Below are 17,043 nucleotides of genomic sequence, written 5' to 3'. Positions count from 1 at the left end.
AGCGTTATTTGACTCTTAGTCATATATAACATAGTAGAGCTACTCATAAGTAACCTAAAAGCATACTTGTGCAATGCTTGAATAGCATCCAATAATGGCACCCAAGCTAAATAATTTTTTGGTCATCTTAATTATAGTTTATATATGTATGGTCAATCCTTAAGATTTCCTATTATAAGGGCACCATACTTCTAAGTAACCTCAAAGCACACTTGTGCAATGTATCACTACACCATTTTAGGTCTACGGCAACACTAAATCTTGACAATGCTTATAAAGTGTTGCCTAAATTACTTTTGGGAATGCTTTGAAAGTGTAGCCAAAGATTTTGACTTTTGATATAATAATATTAGCAACACTTCTAAACTGTACTCTTTAACGGGATAACCTACACTTTATAAGTGTTGTTATAGTTGACAACAACTATTTACATAAATGGCCACACTTTTAAAGTGTGTTATTTTTATAATTGTAAATAGAACACATTAAAAATGTGTCTTAGTGTTTTCATCAAAATTTTATATTCCCTCCAACATTTTAACATTAAAATTTAAACTCCCTCCCATTTTTATTTGGCCAAAAAAATAAAACTTTAAAGAAATATTAAAAAGAATAAAATATTAAAGGAATAAAAAAGGGCAACATTTAAAACTTCAGCTAAAGCTTCAATTTTCAACGGAAGAACACCATTTGCAAGAACTCAAGAAGAGGATTGAAGAACGGAAGAAATATCAATTTTTACAACGATTTTCGTCATATTTCTGTCAAACTTCAACTGAAGAACACCATTTTTAGCTGAAAAATTGAAGAGCACTGTGATTTCTCTGATGATGAACTGAAGAAGACGATTTTCCTCTCATAGCTTCGTTATTCAAGATTAGAGAGCTGAAAAAGAAGATTTTCTCCAATGATTCGTGGGTAAACTATTGTTCCATCAGATTTCCTTTTAAAAATTGAAAGAAAATGCTTCACAATTCAACTTGCCTCATGTCTTAAAGCTTTAAGGTTGTTGGAATAAAGTTTATCAGGTAAGAGATTTTATCTTCAAAAGTCTAAATTATAGCTTTAAGATTTTGATATTCTTGTGTGTTTGTCAGAAATTTATGTTAGGGTTAATTTTTGTGTTCTTGTGTTGTTGATAAGAATTTTATTAATTTTGGGAGTTTAGTTTGTAGTTGTATTACTTATAAATGGGCAGATTATCTTTGACAGACTAGTTTTTCTCTTTAATATTGAATGTAAAAGCTGAAGTTAAGTCGCCTTTATCTGAAGAACTGAGTTGTAGCTAAGTCGTCTTTCTTTGAAGAATTGAAGTATTGAAGCTGGCGATACCTACGATATTTTCTCCATAATATAGATTTCGTCAAGCGTAAGTAGCTACTCTACATGAATTTCAAAAGGTTTTAATGTTTGTTTTAATGTTACTCATTTTTTAGTCTTCCTTAGTTCATAGTTGTGCTCGCCTTAATCTTGACTTGTTCCTTTGTTAACCACATTGATTCTGTCTTCTAGTTATTTGCTGGTAAAAATTTTCTTTTTTTGAAAACATGTCTTGAAGTAGCTAGAAGTCATTTTGTTGTTTCTCTAGTGCATTTTCAAGTATACATCAGAAACGTTAGTTCAATATTTGCTTAGTTGGTTTGGGATCACCTCATAGTATGAATTTGCTAAACATGCTTTGTAGTTTGAGTTGAACTTTATAGAAAACGAATCATATGCATTAGAGATATGATATATAGGATATATTTTTCATGTCTAGAAGGGGTGCAATAACTTGTGAGAGCGTTTTGAAAGAGCTGGACATTACAACTATGACAAATAGAAAATTTCTTCCTATAAAGGGATCTATTAGAGAAATAATAATAATAGACTTTAACTTTTGTGAACGGACAATACATAACTTCTTATTTTTTACAATAACAAGTAAGTGTGTATGACAAGTTTGATTGGTGACCTCAAAATTACATTTTATAACCTTCTATAACTGGTAAAACTACAGTGATCGCGTAACATGGTTTAATTGTCAATTTATATAACATAAATCCTTAATAAAGCAATTTTTTCTACGTCTTTAATTGTTTTATTTATTTTTCTACTTTCAACTTGAGGATTATGCTTTCTTTGATTTCTGCTAACTGTTACTAGCAATAGCAGAATAGAAGTAGAAGATTTGTTTCTGTAGAATGGAAAACCTGTTGAGTTTTGGATATTGTTGAAAGTGAGGCTTGCTTCATCGATGTTTTAGAAGAATAAGAAGAAGTCAGTGCAAACAAAATGGAGAGAATCTTTTAAATGATGCTAAAGTCTGTCCTATTTTAAAAGCTAGATGCAACAAATGAGAAATAACTTGTAACTTTCTAATTTCATTACATGTCATGTTATTGCATATAGTATAGAAGAAAATAGAAATGTAAAGAAAGTCTATGGTCAAGTGCAATAAGAAGTCTATGGATGATGCTAAAGTCTATTTTTTTGTCTGTCCTCTTGATGAAGTGAACAACTTCATTATCAACATTTCCTCACTGACTTAATGTTTCTCCCTCCTATTGACTTCAATGGTTCTGTCATGCTCCACAAAGTGGTCTTTCTTTTGAGCTTCACAGGGAGAAGACCTATGGTGTATCCACCAACACTTTTTCTCTGTTACTTTAGTTGATCGAATTCCTTTCCCTTTAGTCTATGTCAAAATATGAATATTCTAGTTAGTAGTGAACACGAATAAGCCTACTGAAGAGCTTAAATACATTTATTTTTTTGTTATTTTTGAAGAAAAAACATGTTGTAATTTGTACGCTTCCAAGTTTGAAACTTGTGACATATTTGTAAGACTAGAGTCTATTCATCGTAGTGATGAAACAAAATATAAAATTAGTTTTAACATATACGAATCAACATCAGGAAACAATGTTGTTCTCTTCGTTACATTCCTAACCACAGAGGACCTTCTCACTTCTTTAAAATGTATTGTTTCTTTTTTAGATTGAATAAAATTCATATAAAATGAGATAGGAGAAATAATCATCTATGAACTAGCAGTATAACTCAGGTATTACCATCTATAGTAATCACTTGGAATTTGGTTAGCTTATCAATACTAAACAGCCTCTCATGTAACACATGATCATATGGTCCCTATCCCTCTCTCCAATTTTTTCTGCGAACAAAGAATTGAAAAAAAACGTTTGACGACCAACTTGGACTACCCTGCACTTGCTGACATGTATTTCAACATTTTATGAACTTATATAAATCAGCTAACAGACAATACAAGCTGACTAGAATGCCTTGGTCTATATAGTTTTAGATGACTAAAAAAAGTGCACGTCTAAATGCTTTGGTCTAGATTGTTTTACATGATTCAAGAAAATATCAAGTTTTTACTTTTATCTAAACTTGTAAAATTCACCAGTTACAACATTTGTAGCTTATGAAATTTGGTCAAGTTTGTGTAAAAAGATGTTTTCAAATGGATAAGCATGCAATATTTGAAAATCATGTCTCTCTGTTGATTTTTTCTAGTCACCTTTGTTGACTTCTTGTTCTATGGATTTGGAAATTCTTTGTTTCAACTGATGTGGTATTTAGTGGACTTAATCCGTGATAAAGTAGGACTGATAAGGAATCATTGCTCCACAAGCATGTTGGCCTTACTGGTGGTTCTAACCATGTTCTTTCTGAACACCTGGGGTACTACCATGTGTAATGAAAATCAATGCTGAAGAAACACATGATGAAAATCATGTTGAATTTCAGAAAATGCTTTGACTGATTGTTTACTTACATGATCTTGATTTTCTTATGATATAGTTTTTTGTATTGAGTTATATTTAAGTATCATATTTTTTTTGACTTATATTCAAAATATTTTTCTGTTTTGGTGTTTTGCCGTGCTTACTCGCTGCACGGGTTAAAACATAAGAAAATATATCCACATCATTTGTAAGAGAACAGTAAAGGAAAATAGAACATATAGGATGTACATAAAAAATAAACACGCTTAAAAATCCTTCATAAACAAAAATTAAAACTTTAGCAAAAGTAGAATCACAGAACGCAACCTGATTTAACAAACCAAGTGAGTCTTCTATAAAGCATCTAATAGAGTACCCCCTTATGGATACTTATGGGGAATGAAGAAGTTCTTGAGTAAATTTAGGCCGCTAATGGAGGTCTAATTTCGACATTCTGATGCTTTTATTATTTCATTGAAAGTTATTTCTTTCTACTCTTATGCATGACCTTTTGAATATCCTTGGACTATGATTCATAATGTTTTGATTGATTGGGTTGGGGTTATTGTAGTTCTCTAGATTACATTCATTCCTGCTGAAATCTTAATAACATGATAAGATATGTAACAAATACTACACTCACAGAACATTCACCACAAAAAAAGAAGGATTAAAAAAAACTTTCTTCATGTATCACTGATACAACAATACAGAAATATAGAAACATGTTTTGTAACTAATACACCAAAATTTGGAAACTGTTGTGTTACTAAGACAACAAGTATAAAAATTATTGTATTACTAATACAAGCGACATTCGTAAGTGTTGATCGAATATATATTATAGGATCATAAAAATGTTTGCTTGAATGTTTAAACATGGTATTTTATATTTTATACTTCTCTGATTGGGTGTGCACAAGAATGAAATTTGAAAGCTTTAACTCTAAAACCTCTAAAGTTCTAAATTCAATTGGAAAACTTTAACTTCTAATCATTTGAATTTTATTTATTTATTTTCTTTCTTAATTATGTATATCCTATTGATTGTACTTATTTTTTCCTCTGTAGTATCATAAACATTCAAAAACATTTGTGAATGAATCAATGTTTGATTTGACATAGCGAAAGTGTCATGACAAGGTAAGAAACTTTTATCATCTTATAACACATGGTTCTGATAGATTACTCGTGACTTTTAAAACTTATTTGTGAACTTGTTAATGATTGTTACTTAAAGATTAAATATTGATATCTTCTTCTAGGAGTTCACATATACCATCCAATAATTGGATGAATTTAGCAATGTATATCATAGAGTATATGAATGGAATTGAATCATTTCTAGATTTTGCTTACTCTAATGCAGATCCTCCTGGAGATAAATAACCGTGTTCATGTGGGAAATGTTGTAATATTCATTGGAATTGAAGGAATGTAGTATACGATCATCTAAAATGCTATGTATTCGTTAAAGGCCATACTAGATGGATCAATCACGGGGAATGGGATATCAAGTTAAATGTTGATGATGATATGGATTACTCGCGTGATGATATTGATGGGTTGTTGAATGATGAATTTAGGGAGGTTGAACAGACTGGAGGAGTTTATGATGGTCCAAATGAAGATGCCAAGAAATTCTATAGCTTAGTAGAAGAGGCAAACCAAGAATTACATCCTGGTTGTATAGGTTTCTCTAAATTATCATTCCCACTTCGCTTCTATTTAGTGAAGTTTTTACATGGATGGAGCAATGAATCATTCACTTTGTCTTTTAGAGTTATTAAAAGAGGCAATGCCCGTGTTGAACATTCCGCAGTCTTATAATAAAACCTAGTCTGTGGTTAAGAATCTTGGTCAGGATTATGAGAAAATTGATATATGTACAAATGGTTGCATGTTGTTCAGGAACGGTCAAAAAGATGACAAATTATGTCATACTTGTGGAGTTTCACGATATATTCAATCTCCTGAAGTTGATAGTGATCTTGACCCTTCAAAAAAACAATATCAATATTCAACAAAGACATTGATACACTTTACATTAATTCCTAGACTCAAAAGGCTATTTATGTGCTCAAAGACGACAAAATCCTTGTGGTGGCATGAAGAGGAACGTTCTAAAGATGCAATGTCAAGGCATCCTGTTGATGGTCTAGCATTAAAAGACTGTGATAGGCTGCATCCATATTTCGCTCTAGATTGTCGCAATGTGAGACTTGGATTGTCAAGTGATGGATTCAATCCATTTCAAACAATGAGTATATCACATGGCCAGTTATGTTGATGATCTATGGTTTACCGCCTTGGATGTGCATGAAATCTGATTATTCTATACTTTCTTTACTTTTAACTGGGCCGCGATCACCTTGAAATGATATTGATATTTACTTACAACCATTGATAAATGAGTTAAAATTATGATGGGATTCTGGGGTTGAAACATATGATGCTTTCAGAAATGAAACTTTTCAAATGCGGGCAGCTCTTATATGGACAATCTGTGATTTTCCTGCATATGCTATGTTATCTGGTTGGTGTACAAAAGGAAAGTTTGCTTGCCCTTGTTGTAACTATGGCACTAATTCTCACTATCTTAAACATAGTCGAAAAATGTGCTATATGGATCATCGTGCTTTTCTACCCATGGATCATCCATGGAGATCGAACAAAAGATCATTCAATGTCAAAACTGAATTCAGGCCTCCTCCACCTCCGTTAAAGGGAATTGATGTGCTTAATAGCTTACATGATTTGTAAAATGTGTTTGGGAAGAAGATAAAGAGATAAAATGATGGCCCATAGAAAAAAAGGTCAATTTTTTTTGAATTACCTTACTGGCAGCACAACATGTTACATCACAACCTTGATGTAATGCACATAGAGAAGAACATAGTTGATAGCATACTTTGAAATCTTTTGGATATTTCAGAAAAAATAAAGGATCATGCAAAAGACCATTATGATTTAAAAGATATAGGAATCAGGAAAACCTTCATTCACAAGATACAGAAGATAGTAGGAGAACAAAGTTTGCATAGGCGCGCTTCTCAATGACAAATGGAGAGAAATCAATTATAAAACCAATGATGCTCATTTCATGTTACATTACTTGCTTCCAATATCAATTAAAAGCATTCTTCCAAATTATGTGGTTATTCCTTTCATTCGTCTAAGTTTCTTCTTCCATCGTTTTTGCCAAAAAGTAATCACATTGGAGGAGCTGGATTGCTTAGAAGTAGAGATCATGGAAAAAGTAAATTAGTTGGAGCGAATTTTTCCACTTTCATTTTTTGATATCATGATTCATTTGCATATTCATTTGGCGAATGAAGTGAGATTAGGCGGTCCACTTCAAAATAGATGGATGTATTCCACTCAAAGACAAATGGGTACATTCATATCATACATTCGCACTAGGCATTTTCTAGAAGGTTGCATAGCAGAGACACGAGTTGAAATAGATTGCATGAATTTATTCTCCAAATATCTTCATCGGGGTGTGCATACAAGATTTAACAGAAGAGCGCGAAATAATGATGAATGTGACCCAAGTGACGCAGAACCTGTTAGTTTGTTTTCTAACAAAGGAGTTCCTTTAGGAGCAAAGAAAACTAATCCAATCTTTTCTGATGAAAAGTCACTAAGTCAGGCACATGCATAGTTATTGGGAAATTGTGACGATGTTCAAGAATATATTAGGTACCTTAATTTTAATATAGTGTTCTTTTTGTATAATTTACTTTTAACTTATTTCATTTATTATTTTAACAAATATTGTATATGTTTTGTAGAGAGCATGAGCATGAGGTTAAAAATCAATCACAATGATCTATATGGAGCAAAGCCAAGAATTATTATCAAAACTTCTTTCAATGGTTTGATACTCGTGCTTTACAAGACGATGTGCCTGATTTGATAAAACAGTTGTCTAGAGGACAAAATTCTGTTGCAAAAAGATATTCTGAGTATATCATAAATGGATATAGATTCCATGTTAGGCAGCGTGATGCAACGCGTAAAAACAAAATAGTGGTGTTACACTAATTGTCTCAACTACAAGCTTTGCAAGCTCAAAGGAAAAAAATCTGATTGCTGATGATTTGACTTATTATGGTAGAATAGTTGATATTGTTGAATTAGACTATTACAACCATTGTAAGATTGTTTTAGTATGAGGTTGAAAAAGATGTTTATGGTCTTACTTATGTCTATTTTAACATGAGATGCTCTCAGGAAGAGCCTTTTGTGCTTGTATCTCAAGTACACCAATGCTTCTATGTTCAAGATCCATATGATCTATATAAACATTTTGTTATGAAGACTGTTCCAAGTGACTTGTTTAACATGGGTGATGAAGTTGAATCTAATCTTCCACATAGTTATTAAAATGAGCCATCCAAACATTTGAAGGGTTTATCTATACCAAAAGATAATGGTGAAGTACTCTTAACAAGGACTCATTTACAAGAAACAATTATTAATGTTCCTTTGGAAGACTTTCTCACTCAACAACTTGAAGTTGAATATGAAGATGAGTTTGAACATGAGTTCAAAGACGGGTCTGGAAATGAGTATGAAGATGAGTTGCCAAATGCGTTTGAAAACGAATCTGAAAATGAGTATGAAGATGAATCTGATGATGAAGTTAAGTCTGACGAAGAGATTGGAGAAGAAACACCATGAGTTTCATTATTCTTATGATGATCATATAGTGCTCACTACTGTTTTTGTAATCTAATAGTTTTTTTTGGTACAACACATTAATATATCTAATATGTGGAATCTAAGATTAGATTGCTACTATGTTTAAGTATTCTGTTGGCTTTTTCATGTGCCCAATTATTGTTTAGTTAAGTAATTTATGTTGCCTTCTTATTTGATAATTATTTTATTGAGGAACCTATAATTCTAGCTGATTATTGATTTATTTGGTTGTATGTTATTTATACTTTCTGGTTTCATTTTATTATAAGGCAGTTGGAATTAGAGGCATTAAACTCTATAGTTTGAAGTTGCTTCTAGTTTGGTCGTTGTCCCGATTTTGTCGCTCTAAAAGATGTACAAATCTTTATCTTTATGTAAATAAATAATAAGAAACTCTCCAGTTTTGGATTTGAACCTGCAAAATGTTTTTGTTGTAATGCTTCTGAACTTGACACTATTCAACACATTTTCAACTCTAGAAGTTTTTCCAGAAAGGTTTTGGGTTCTTTGTTATCTCCCTGCGTATCTGAAAGGATTATAATTCTCTTAAAAAAATGGTGATGAAATGATGGAACAATGTGCACATAAATTAGTCTGTTTGTTTCACAATGTCTTAGTTGATATGATTTATGTTATTTTCTTATCTGATTATTATTTATTTGAGGAACATGTACTGATAGTTTATTATCTGATTCTTAGTTTATATGATCAATTCGATCTGTTTTATTAATTTTAACCGAGTCTCATTTTAGTTTGGTCCAGTAATTTTCAAAAACGTTGATCTGTCTGTGTTGTTCTCAGCGTAAACTCAAACTTCCTCATGTATCTTGATGACAAGTTTTTTGATTAATTTTTAACCCAAGCAACTTGTGCACTATGATTTGGTTAAGAAATTTTTAACCCACATAGCTCCCAATTATAGCATGCACACTGTTCCTGTAAAATTAAGGGTGATCAGATAGTGGAACAATGTCCACATGTTAGTAAGATTATCACTTCTAAGTTTACTTTTTATAATCGTAGTGACAATCATTGTGCCTGTGAGTACTGAATCAATTTAATGAATTTGTTAAAATAATGCCTGTAATTAATATGGATGGTCATGTCGTGTTCAAATTATTTTTCAGTTCAAACTATTCAAAATATAGGAATGGAACTGTGGAACTCTTAAGAGTCTTCAATCAACATTTAAGCCCAATGTACTGTTATGTGTGTATGTTACAGAGAGGGGCCACCAGAAGCCTCCAAAAAAGATTGTTGCGTTGATTATTGAGTGTATGTGTGTGTGACTTATTATGTAATTGAAAATGAGTTCTGCAATTACATTACTGTTTTTTATAAGTTCTGCAATATTATACAGTACTACAATATATAAATTCAAGAAAATTCAGGAAATTTTGGAAGTTCTGGAAATTATAGAAATTCTGAAAATTCTAGAAACTCAGCTGTTGCAATCTACTATAATAAGTTGTTGCAAACTCAATTTTTTTGAACGTTTACTTACTACTGGGAAACAAATTGAAGAGATTTAAATAAAGAGAGACGAATGAATCAATCAACAATGCTGAAGAAAAAGGGTTCGAATCCAAACAAAGCTCCAAGTCCATTGAAGAATTTGGATGTTGATATGCAATACCGATCAAGTTCTGAATCACACAACAAATTCAAGATTAAGAGATAACAACTCATAAATGAACGCAATGATAAAGCTAAGAAAGAGAAGGCACCAATACCACATAAAATTAACGAATTCAGAGGATTTCATTCAACAACAAGTAAAGAGTAAACTGCTTGGGCACAAATCAGTCATTCAATCATCTTCAAGGGAAGAGCTTAGAACCTCACGTATGATTGCAAGGAAAGGACAAACTAAATAAAGGTTATTTAAATGTGAAGATAATAAAACTAAACTTCCTATTAATAATTCTAGGTTCCATACATCATTCAAGAAAGATGTTACTGCTTTAGCACATGCGACAGGAACAACACTAGGTAATGGAGAGGTACGACATGATATTGAGAATCTACTGAACTTCAAAAATGTGAAGATCAAGTTTGTTCAACCAGCCACAAATATCTCTCATGGTTGAATGTGAAAATGAATTTCTTTTGTTTAGCAACAGTCTTATAAGGATGATGCTTCCCCTGTGCTCTCTCGTTGTTGTTCCCGGACCACCCATCCCTTCCTTCCCCTTCGCCCGGCCCGGTGAGATTGGTCAGTTTCTTGATAAGCACAAGATACACAGTGAACATGATATTCTTGATCTACCAAATTGCAAGCAGGTAAAGAGGAAGCCGGTAATACTAGCAAGTACTCTTGATAAGTTTCTAAAATATCAAGGGATACACATAGATGATGAAACAAAACGTGACAACCACTTAACAATTGATGTCAAATTTATCTATACTCCTATTATTAATGAACAGAACAAAGGATTGGATGATCTTGTCGATCAAGAAGAATTCAGTAAAGATAAATGTGATGTCGAAGAGGAAATTAACATTGATTGTAGTACAAAAGGTATGTCTTAAACCTTGTAAGATTTAGAACTCATTATAAAAGAAATATCATATTTCCTGTCAGTTAATCAATCTAGGACCGTCGACGCCAAAAAAAGTTCGAGGACATACAACATGTAAAGATATTCATGCAAGAAATTTTGAAGAAATAAATGAGGTGACATTTGAGAAAGGACAACCGGTGGGACCAACTAATAAGACAGTTTCACAATTTAGCAACTTTATAGTAACAATTGCAAGGAATCCTAGATTGATCAGCTTGATGTACACTAGTTGGCATGTAGTGCCAAAGGATACTACAAAGCGAATGTGGGAATACATCAATGTAAAAACAACCACTCTTGATAATGCATATTTTATTATTTCTTTTTACTTACTGAAACTAAATATATTTTCTTTTGCATAGTCCAAATTTCTACTTCCAGTAAAAGGAAAGAAGTGGGTGATGACTGACCTTCGTGATGCTTGGAGGCGACACAAGCAAAAAATAAAAAAGTTCTATTTTTTTGATAAAAACAGTACCCTTGAGGATATGCTAGCAAAATGTCCTGATGGCATTCCACATAGTCAATTCTGCCAGTTAATCGAGTATTGGAAACACCCAACTGTTCAAGTAAGGATAAAATGGTGCCTTTCTACTAATTGAGTGATTCTGCATCATATCTATTCTTTTTATAAATATCAATTAAATTATGTATTTGTTTAACAATAGGCCATATGCGAGATGAATTCTCAAAACAGGAAAAAACAAAAGTGGAGGCATCGAATGAGACCTATTAATTTTTCTAGAGTATACGTGAAATTGGTAATACTTAGCTGACATTTCATAAAGAATTTAAGTTTCATTTATTTGTACTTTATAAGAACTTACTGATTTTATAATTTTTTTTTGATATAATCTGTAGCATGCAGCAAAAGACAACAACAAAGAACCATAAAAGCCTGAAATGTTTATTGCAACTCGTACCAAGAGGAGAAGGAAATCCCGGGTGATACCCAAGTTGCAATAGTAAGGTTTTTAAAGAGGATTATTGGTGATTTTTAATCTGACTTAACATTTATATTGTGTGGAGTTTGACTGCATTGAATTTTAATCACGTATGTCTACTTCTTCTTCTTGTTCTTCTTCTTGTGCAAGTTCTAGGAGATATCAATTATTTGTCGATGTCTTTGAATTGTTTTTTACGAAAAATTGTCAGAATTTTTAATGATTGATCGCTATCATAGGATTAAAAATGAAATAGTACATAGAATTCACTATGGATGCAAATTTTATTGAATAGGCTGAACTTCAAAATCGCCAAAATTTTATGGAAACGAATGATGATGCATTTAGGGTAGTATTTAGAAAAGAGTAGCATGGTCGAGTTAGGTGCTATGGTAGATCAGTGACAACATGTTCTTTGAAGAAAAATGAGGAAATTAACAATCTAAAACAAAACCATGCCAATGAAATCACTTCTCTAAACGAAGAATTGAGAGAAGAAATGCGACATTTATTAACTCAATTGCTGCAAAACAACCCTGAAGTAAATTTTCTAGATATACCAGGGTGTGTTGGATCTAACGTTGATTCACCTATTTATGCAAGTAGTGCACAAGATGTAAGAGGCACAAATCTTCCATATTCTTTGGGGTCAGCTCATGATTCAATTCATCAAAAGGTATTTTGTACTTCATATTCTCTGTTAATAGTGTGAATATTGTTCTTCTTCTAGTTTAGTTGGTGTTCTGGGTAATGAAATTCTAAACTTATATTTACCTGTCTAAGTTCACTCCACCAATTTAACATCCCTAATTTCTGTGTACCATATCCTTCTTCTTCTCCATTTTGGAAATGTATATACTATTTAACATCCAAATGGAGAGCTTCAACCTTATGTTTGAAAATACCAATGAATGGAGGCATCCTTGAAGTTAAAACATGTATAGAAGGGAGCTTATTTACAAAGAGATAATTAAGATGTGTTTTAAAGATAATATAGGGAAGATTTTAGTAATGAAATAAACATAAGTTCTATGCCTAGATCTAACAACAAACAAAAGAACTTTTTCTACAATCGCAGACTAATATATGTTCAATTATGCAAGACAAAATATAGTTGCATTTGGTTTTGCTAGTATGTTAAAATCAAATAATTTCCCTTTATAAGAAACCAAATTAGTGTCACATAAGAATTCCCAAGAAAACCACTTTTCAGTCATTCTATCAACATTATGTACGAATACATGGGTCCCATTCTTCTTGGTGATTCCGATTTATCGACTTCTGGTCCATCAACAATCACTAAATCACACTTCACTTCATACAATCCCTTGGGAATATTGTAACAAGTGACGTAAATTGGCACTTTCTTGATGAACTACTATGCACATCATGTTTTGAACTACTAGGTTTTAATAATTTCTTTAATATAAAAGTCTTTCTTGTTTTGTCTAGCATGTTTTGAAATCTTGTATGCATCTCTAGCAACTGTTTGATACTGGACTCTATGAATTCGAGTACTATCAGCATTACCGGTGGATTTATAAAGTTTGATCTTCGCAGGGTTATCCTCAAGAAAGACAGTGAATCCACCCCTATTGATTGTTGAAATTTGAGAAGGGAACTGTGTTTCATTCCCGAAAATAAAAATATTGCAAGAGGATTTTAGCGATACAATATCAAAGAGAAAGTTGATTTCTTTCCCCGTGAGTAGGTTCTGTCTATGTTCAACTAGAGATAAGGCAGAGACAATTGGAGAGAAAAATTAGCATTAGATTTTCTTCCAGCCTGGTCCTCTATTTTTTATTCATTGTCTTTTAAATATTCGCGATACAGGATATTATTTGTCTTTTTATAGTATTCCTTCTCTACTTACTAAACCTTCCTCCTGATTTATTATTGAACCTAACTTTCTGTTGACCTGTATCAAACACCTCTTGTTGCCCTGTATTTTTTGAAGTTGAAATAAGCGTAACATGGGCTTCAGTATAGTGAAAAGGGATAACCATAACCTCCTGCAAAACAAGAGTTATTTAATTCCTCCCTGTAGAATTCTTTTCCAGCAAATTAGTAGTGTCCTACACTTTCCAGCCATATCAACAACTTCTTTCACAATAATATTATCTAGGGGCTTAGGGAATGGAGTACCTGCATCAGTTGAACCTTTTGAATATTTTGGCACTTCCATGTGTGTACTGGAGACGCAGTCTGATGATGAACGATGCCGTATGTTGAATGTCTTTGAAAATACCATGCTGCATCAATTGAACCTTTTGAATATTTTGGCACTTCCATGTATGTACTGGAGACGCAGTCTGATGATGAACGATGCCCTATGTTGAATGTCTTTGAAAATACCATGTTCCTGTTGTTATGTATTGATTTTTGTGGTCATTCTAAACTATGTTACGAACCTTGTTTGCAATGTTCATGTCTTGTTCGTTGGAACTATTTGTGTGTTGCTGTGAGTGTTCTCAGGCCCAATATGTTGTTAGTGCTGGACTTATTATTAATTTGTGTCTTCATTGTATCCTTAGTTATTGAATGTTTTTTTGATCCTACATAGAAAGATCAATGAAATTACTAGAAGTAGCAACTGAAGAATTAGTAGTCTTACCTATGTGATGAATCTGTCTTATTTGTTGATCAACGCAAGTAGAGAGAATTATCCTACAACATTAAAGAGTTGTTAGTGAATAATTATTATAAGTATGACATGTACCATTCAAGACTTTTTAGTGCATAAATATTATAATTAAGACATGTACCATTCAAGACTTGTTAATGCAGAATTACTACAATACATTCAAGACTTACTATCTGTGAAGTCTAAAAGTGTAAGTAGAGGATAAAAAAAAATATCGTTCTTCATATTATATACTTCTTTCCATATGAACCTAAAGAATTCATATCGCTACAACTATCTCACTTGTCCTATGACAAACCTCTAATTCTTATTAAACTGTTGAAGTTTAATTTTGGAGAGCCAACAATAGATGACTGCACAAATGTTGTAGTCTTTATAATGTGTATGAAATTGAATTTTGATTTGGATTGGTTGTGTTATAGTGAATACTCTCCGATTATGCATTTCCACAATTATTTCACAAATTTATTTTATTTTGAATGTGCAGGAAAGTGTCGGTAATAGAATTTGAATTTGGCTAGAAGTAAACTCGATCTATTGTGGTAAATAATGAAGAATTTTTGTACTATTGTCATATACGTTTGAATGAAACTTTTGGTGTTTTGGAATTTGTTGATATTAGAGATATTTAAGCAATCACTTTATATGTTTTGGTTGTACATGAAATATTTCTCGAAATTTATTCAAAATATATATCATCGACATAATGATTAGTTAATTTTGGGTTTTCGGTCACTTGTATGTATGTCTATTATATATATATATATATATATATATATATATATATAAAACCCTAAAAATGGATTTTGCTATGTAATGCTTAATGTGTCTTCAATGCCAACGATTAGACCAGGTTCACACATATTGATGCACATGGAACCAGACCTCGGAACCCTTGATACATCCAAGCCAACTAACTTGGGGAGTTATTTGAGTTAGGAAAGGTTGGGTCCAACCATGTAGGACACTCAAATACGAAGATTTACTCGAAGGAGTCTATACTAGACTTAAAAAGAGGAAATCTTAGGTTTGGAGAGTCTAGGGGTAAAATGGTCTTTTTTCAGGCTTAGGGCAGTATTGTAATTACCCTAAATTTATAATTAATTATTTAACTTATAAGGTGGAGGGGCATTTTGGGGTGAGAGGGCCGAAATTGGGCTCTTGAAGTGAAGTCTTGCTCCACCTGGATTCGAACCTAGGTGGATGCAATGAATTAAATTGTTTTTAATTTAAAATTGGTAAATTAATTTAATTAATTTATAATAATAATTAAAAAAACCTTATTTGAGTAAGACCTTAAACTAGACTCCTAAGCCTAAGAAAACTCTTCTCTCCCACGCTCATCTGTCTCTCTCACGTCTCTATCACTCTCATTTACATTTTTTATGCCAGTTTAAATCAAAAAACAGTAGTTAAACCAAATTTCTTCACACTCTAAGAACTCGCACGAAAAAAAGAAAATCAAATGTTAATAAATCACGTAGGCAAAGAGAAGGTTTTCCGTCGAATTTGATGTTGAACTTTTGGAGTTTGACGTGTGTTTGGAGGAGTTCTTTGGGAAGCAAGTCGAGGTTTGAACGTCAAAAAGGAATATTTTTTATTCTCTCTTGGTCCCTTTCCCAAGAGACCCCTTAAGGTTCATATTATTCGTACGAAAAACTAGAATTTTTTCCCCTTTTGGATGCCTCTGTCACTAGATCCCAATGAATCATAGGTTGGGTATGATTGCTGGTAGATTTAGGTTTATATTATGTTTTCGTGATGAATATGATTATGTTTGTGCTTGAAATAGTATGAAAGATAAACTATGTGTTCTAAAACTATGTGCATGTGTGTGCAAAAATGTGGCAGTGACTATGTGTTCTCGAATTAAGGCTCCAAAATTGATAATGTTTTGGTTGTTATTTTACATGCATAAACCTTTGTAAATCTTGATGTTCATTAAAATGAAAGTGTGGCTAATTTGAGTATCAATCTTTTGGCTAAACAAATCGATGAACAATGCACCCCAAAACGTATTAAATGTTCTACAACTTAGCCTTTGAATTCAAGTATAAATGTTTAAGGAAGTGAGCTAGATAATGTGTGACGAAATTTGTAGAAAATTATAAGTAATTTTCGGCTAAACACAGATGTATAAAAATGGAAATTTAAATGGGTATAAATTAGGTGAGGTCATTAGAAATCGAACTTGCGACCTCACCCTTGAAAAGCACTAAAACGTGAAAATGGAAATGGGGTCAAGGGGGATTGATCTCGGCTGTGATGGCTAAAAAGTTAAGTACAAAAATTAATAAAAATAAAATGGGAGGCATGGGAATCGAACCCACTACCTCCAGGCAGATAGTTGAAGAAATGGAAAAAAATAAAAGAAAACGAATATGAGGCGTGGGAATCGAACCCACGACCTCAAAACTTTGAAGGAGAGTAAAGGAGAAAGGGAAAATTAC

The 17,043-nt window shown here is 32.4% G+C and overlaps 1 pseudogene; it reads right to left on the bottom strand.

Annotated features, from left to right (window-relative positions):
• Positions 1-13,043: 13,043 nt before the first annotated feature.
• LOC107019521 lies at positions 13,044-14,307 on the bottom strand (annotated as a pseudogene).
• Between the last annotated feature and the right edge of the window lie 2,736 nt (positions 14,308-17,043).

The sequence above is a fragment of the Solanum pennellii genome, chromosome 5, assembly GCF_001406875.1.
Source record: "Solanum pennellii chromosome 5, SPENNV200".
In the NCBI taxonomy this organism is placed as follows: domain Eukaryota; kingdom Viridiplantae; phylum Streptophyta; class Magnoliopsida; order Solanales; family Solanaceae; genus Solanum; species Solanum pennellii.
This window is presented reverse-complemented; position numbering and strand designations above follow the sequence as displayed.